General features: G+C 32.0%; 1 long non-coding RNA gene across 1 annotated transcript; it reads left to right on the top strand.

Moving 5' to 3' along the window:
- The first annotated feature begins 205 nt into the window (after window positions 1-205).
- On the top strand, window positions 206-2,040 carry LOC132720237 (uncharacterized). The gene is made up of 3 exons (XR_009624315.1): window positions 206-993; window positions 1,263-1,563; window positions 1,955-2,040. It is a non-coding gene; the product is annotated as an uncharacterized LOC132720237 (long non-coding RNA).
- Window positions 2,041-6,191: the final 4,151 nt, after the last annotated feature.

The following is a 6,191-nucleotide window of genomic DNA, read 5'->3' as shown; positions in this document are numbered from 1 at the left end:
GTTTTTACTATACACATATAGTTAAAAACAATGACACCCCTGGGGCGGGGCCAGTTTTGACCCCAGGGCTTTTATTTGAACAAACTTTGCAGACACTTACAAGAAGATGTTTCATGCTTAATATCTAAACTCTAGGTAGTTTTTTACTTTGGAAGTTGTTGACCCCTCTGGTCAAGGTCACATTGATATTAACTATCACAACTCGACAACTCATTGGCCCATAATTTTTACAGGTGCATTGATAGGTCTTGGGCAGTTGATGACCCCCAATAGATTTTGGGGTTATTAGGACAAAGTGCAGGGTCACATTGGCCTTGTGTGTCAAAACAGTTTTCATCCAATTACTCTGCAACCTTAAAACTTTATAGGAGCATTGGCCAATAGATAACCCCTTTTGCTTTCACACTGGCAAGGTCACATTTACTTTGTATGCTGAGCAACATGGCATGCAAGTTTTGGCATGCTGAGAGATGGGCCTGCATTTTTTACAAGCAATTTGGTTAATATGCTATTTCATTTAAACATTCACAAGATTACCACATAAAGGTAATTTGCCTTTTCAAAGTTTTTGAGCATTAATAATAAATAAATAGAATGAAATAATTTGTGTTCAATAACTTAAATGAAAAAATAAATAAAACAGAACTCTGCAAAACAATCATTTATTTATTTAAAAAACAAAAATATATTAAGTTATATTTTAATAGTCCTGAAATGACATTAATTGCATTGATTTTATTCATTTAGAAAGAGGGTGTAATGTCGCATAATGTCCAAATTAATGAAATGTTCTTTTTTTGTTATGGCAACATTTAAATTTGTCATAAAATAATTTGATGATACTTGCATACAACATTATCTAAGTGTGAAATGAAATCATATATACTTTTGTTGTGTTAAAATACCATGACTTTGTACTTTCAGGTGAAATAGAGTTGTCATTAGCACTCGGATGGTGGGTAAAAGTTCCGTTTTTGAATATGGTGTCCGAAGGTTAGTTATTTAAATTTGAAACTTATTTTAAAAGTTGTATTAGAAGTAACTGTTTATAATTAAAATTGAAACAGATGTAAAAACAATTTATTTCTACTTCATGTGCAAATTAATAATAAAGTCTATTACATAGGTTTCCAAATAACATATTTATCAATACTAATACATATTCCTATTTCATAACTATTGATTTATATTACATTTCCCTTAGTATTATTTCAGTTTACATGTTAATTTAATATCTTCTAGATCTAACTTTTAAATTTTAGATCTGAAGATGAAAATAAAGAAATATTTCAAGGAAGGCCACTCTTACAAAATAATCCATTATCTCTTGCTAAAGAATAATGGATACAATATCAGGTGAGTTATTGCAACTTTACATATGAAATGGTTATTTAGAGTATTATAAAACCTACTTTAATTTAATTGACAAATATAGTCCCTCTTCTAACACTGTCATGTCTTTTTAGTTACAGCTACTTGAAGAGGAAAGTTATACCGTCTCTTGGACTGAGGAGAAGAAAGTTGATAATAGAAGATGTGAATGATGTTGTTAGATATGCAACGGTATTAATTTTAAGCTTTTAATACTTATGTTTAACTCTCAAATTGTTCAAATATCCATGATAATTTACACGAATGTCAGTTGTTAAACTTGACAACATGAGCTTTTATCAGGTTATTGAAAAAAATGGTCTATTATTTTATCTTTATTTTATGTATAAATTGAGCATTTTATATGAAATTTTTTCAATGACTCCCAGTTTTATGCATGATCTTTTTGAAATTTCTTTCTTTTTGAAAATGGTATATTTGACTAAAATTTGATGCAATTAACTCATTTTTTCCTTGAAACTATAAAGTCAAGCTGAAGAAAAACGTGCCATTTAAAAATACAATTTTTATCTTATATTACCTCATGCCTCTTATTAACATAATTGTAATTCCATTTACATAGATGGAAATCGAAAATGGCTTTGGTGGTGCAGAGCAGCTTAGACAAACTTTGTTGCAGAAATATAATGTCTTAGTACCAAGGTTTGTATAAAGTCACAAAAATTCCGAGGGATCATTTTGTTTCCAGAATTTTCCTTCTGTTTTTTATTGTTCACAAGGCGACACATCCGACTCGCGGAGTTCTAGTTCAGTTCTTGCCTGTTCCTCGTAATTAACATATTTTGTCTGTTTGGTACACCATTTATCTTGTTTCAATTTGTTACGTGTGTGTGTTCTTTATTTGAAATTGACCAAATGACCATATACAAAATACCATTTCTGTTAGCTGTTCTAACAGCTATGGAAAACATTAACTTTCCATAGCAACAAGTGAATTGTTGCTCAATCAAACAGAGCCTGCAACATTTTCAATTTTGCCGTGTTGGGCTTTCTTTAGGAATTATGTATTTATCTATTATAAAGCAGGCACTACTAAGAAAACTTTTTACTTGGTACAGCAACAGGTGACTTTTTATTTAAATGTTGTTTTCCCTTAATAATAGCAACCAGTTGTTTTTACATTTGCACTATTTCAGATACAAATATGAACTTTGTGAAATGAGTTTATGATTTAGAATTGATATCTGCTTTAGTTCATAGTTTACAATATTACTTGTTCCTTGTCATGGGGAATATAAAAATTTAGATGAGCTATGGACTTGAAACTTCACCTCAAATATTGAATACAACAAGAATATAAATTATGGTTTCTAGTATTTTTTGGGCATTTTTAATAAATAACAGTTTGTTTATAAAAAAAAAACAAGAATAAAGATCAACAAGGCAAAGGCAACGTTCACAGGACGCGGCCCCGACACACCCAAGCATGGCACCCAGAAGGCACCAAACAAAAACCCGGAGCGGACACAAGGGTGAAAGGAGTGGGACATGTAATGTGAAATAATATCAACTAAAACGGGCCCATTGATATCAACTAAAACGGGCCCATAAGGGAATTAAAGGGATAAGGGCTGTAAGGATGAAAAGGTGGGGAGGGGGTTAAAAATGGGTGGGGGGAATTGAATAAAAATATCTACCGTCAACGACAATCCAACAAGACAGACATCACAAAACATGTAAACATCCAAAACAAGTAACAATACAGACCTGAAAAACACGTGAAGGAACACAGAGGGGTACCGCCTTGGAACGGTCAGTGGTAATAAACCAATGGGGAGGTTTAACCGGTTTTAGGCGCGCCAAACCTCACTCTTAGCCCCAATATGTTCCTGAATGACATTAAAGTGTAAATAAAAATAATCCCCGCCAAGTGAAATTCTAGCAATGGTCATGGTTACATTAGACGAAATAAATAAAACACATACAACATATATCAAATATGTTTTCTTGCATATTCTGCCATATTATTTCATATTCAAAATGGTTTACCTCAATATGATATATGTTCAAATTAAAGTCATTTCATCGATAACTATTTTCTTACAATAGCGTATGAACTTACAACTTAAATAACAACGACGTCATCCTAAGCACATATTTCTCTTCTAAAAATAGATAAATACAGAATCCCTAAAGAAAGCCCAACACGGCAAAATTGAAAATGTTGCAGGCTCGGTTTGATTGAGCCTGTTCACGACGTCATTTTACCGTGGTTCATTCATAAAGCGCGCTTAAATGATGTTGTTTGGCACGCGACTCATCTGGCACCCCTCCCCATGCCAGATGAAATTTCCGGCATGGGTAAAACTCACGGAAACGCCAGTCTGCTAAGCAAAATTTTTTGACTAGACATCATTTAGGTTTTAAAAATATAGCATAAGGATGTGCTTAGATGTGCTTAGTTTAGGCACATCACTAAATGTGATTCCTACTTAGCGTAAAATATGATAAACAAGATCAACAAGGAAAGGCGGCGTTCAATGAACGCAACCCCCATATGACCCAGCAACAAGAACCAACATTTTATTTTGGATATGTGATAATAGAAAAAAACACTTGTGTAAATTCATTTCTAAATTTATTGCACTTGTTTAATATTTAATATTTTGCTCGCCAGAGGCTAGCATGATATAATTTTTATTAAACTTGTTCGATAAATTTAGTACTGAAATTACAATAGTTCAATGTCTTTATTTCTGATATCTGCTTATATTTTCAAAAAAACGTATTTTAAGTACTCATTGGCTAATTACTTAAGCAATTTTCTTATTTTGCTGCTTTTTTGGCAATATATAAATGCAGTGATTTAGTATTTTGAATGGAAATTTATAATAATACATTGTTTACATTTCGGTACTTTTACAAGTTTGACCAATAATTTCACATTCAGCACTACTTTCTCCAGGCAATACATTGTATGCATCTTACATGCTCTAAAATCATTTCTTAACTGTTATGAACCTCATATTTGCCTTTTTTGAAGAAGGAAATATTAAATGGTTTCTGAGGCATAATGTGCCTTTAATTCTTGAGTAAGTCTATTGTTTGTTTGTTTGTTTCATTTTACGCCTTTTCCCAACAGTATTTCAGTCATATAGGCGGGTAGCTTCCTAACCATCGTTCCTGGAGTAAGTCTATTGAAATCAACATAATAAACTTTGAAAATTGAAAAGCTCTGTTTTCTTTTAGATTTCTTAATTTCATTGAAAATAGAAGAGGCTTTTTTAGAATTTTTTTTCATGCTTTCCAGGGTTTTGCTGTAATATATCAGGTGATTATAATCTGACAAACCACTAGTGAAATTTATAATATATAAATTTTCACTGTAGCTGGACTGTATCTTAATACAGATTAAAAGTGAATAACAAGCAAAAATAAATGCTGTCCTACGTAAATTTTGCTTCTTCAGGAAAAAGAATGTCAATGTCATCATATACATCATGTTAAAAATGTAACAAAATTAGAGAAATGCAAAAAACAAAAACTATATATTAAAATTGATGGAGTGACGTCATTATGTGATGACGTCATAAAGTATATGCACGACGTTACAATAGGCGTCAAAATCAGAAAAAAATACTTAGAATCACTTAAAAAGCATGAAATAAAAAAGAAAATTTATTTGTTTTACATATAAGATTGAAAAATGTTTCATTCGTAAAATCCAGATATCCTACTTTCAATCATGGCTACACCACTCAAGAACATATTGCATCTGGTGTTCACTCAGTGAAATATATTTCATTATTACACGCAAAACAAACAAATATATATTTCTATATAATGAAGGTTTCCTTGCCTACAGGCACAGGGTACAAAACAAAAATTCAACAATAAATAGATAACATAAGGGCGTGATATTTCCTTGGTTGTTAAAATATTTTTGTTTTGTTTTAAACTTCAGTTTCCTGTGCTTAAAAGAACTTTTGATGTAAATGTTGGCGAATTCCAGATCCATCATTATGTTCTGGAAGGGAAACGTTGCTGGCATCATTTCCAATGTCAACTTCGCCAGTGTCATCAAGAGGTTCATCCCTCTGCATGGCATTGTTATGGAGGACAACCCATGCCATTGTGACAAGTGCAGCCCTCTCCGATAACATGCGAAGCCCGACCTGGAGACAAGGACACTTTCTCTTTAAATTCCAAAACTCTGCTCAATGAGGACTCTGGCCCGGCACAATGCTGTATTGAACTTCCTCTCCTTTTCGTCACCAGGTTGGTTAAATGGTGTCATTAGAAAAGGGCGACATGGATATGCAGAATATCCAAACAAAAGTCCACCATACTTTCCTAACACATATAAATACATACTGATTTTTGTTGCTATCAAACTGATATAGAGATTGCGAGGTCAACACTATTTTTAAAAAATAATGAAATATGGTGGAACTATACATTTTTAGAAAGCTTAGGAACTACAGACAAACTTAGAAAAAAAAATTGTAAATCTTTCTTTATTTTTTTTTTTCATGATTTTTTTAAAAACTGCGATTTTCGATGTTTGTCTGCCGATTTTGCCCAGTTTTTTACAAACACAGGAGTAGTCGTGTTTAATTATTACTAATGTTACAGGGTACATCTTAGACTAAAAAGGCACTTAAAATTCAACCAAAAGTATTCATTTACCTTTATATTTAAGGTGACAACAGACACTTTCCGTGGTACTCACATAAATGTCATTTAAACCAACTAATTTTAGTAATAATTGTTTTTATTAAATCTTTGTGCATTAAATGTCGTTGATCATCATAAAAAATAACATATTTGAAAATAATGCCTTTGTAAATGATTGGATT

This window comes from Ruditapes philippinarum, unplaced genomic scaffold (genome assembly GCF_026571515.1).
Source record: "Ruditapes philippinarum isolate M1 unplaced genomic scaffold, ASM2657151v2 ctg453_1_1_1_1, whole genome shotgun sequence".
Classification (NCBI taxonomy): Eukaryota; Metazoa; Mollusca; class Bivalvia; order Venerida; family Veneridae; genus Ruditapes; species Ruditapes philippinarum.
This window is presented reverse-complemented; position numbering and strand designations above follow the sequence as displayed.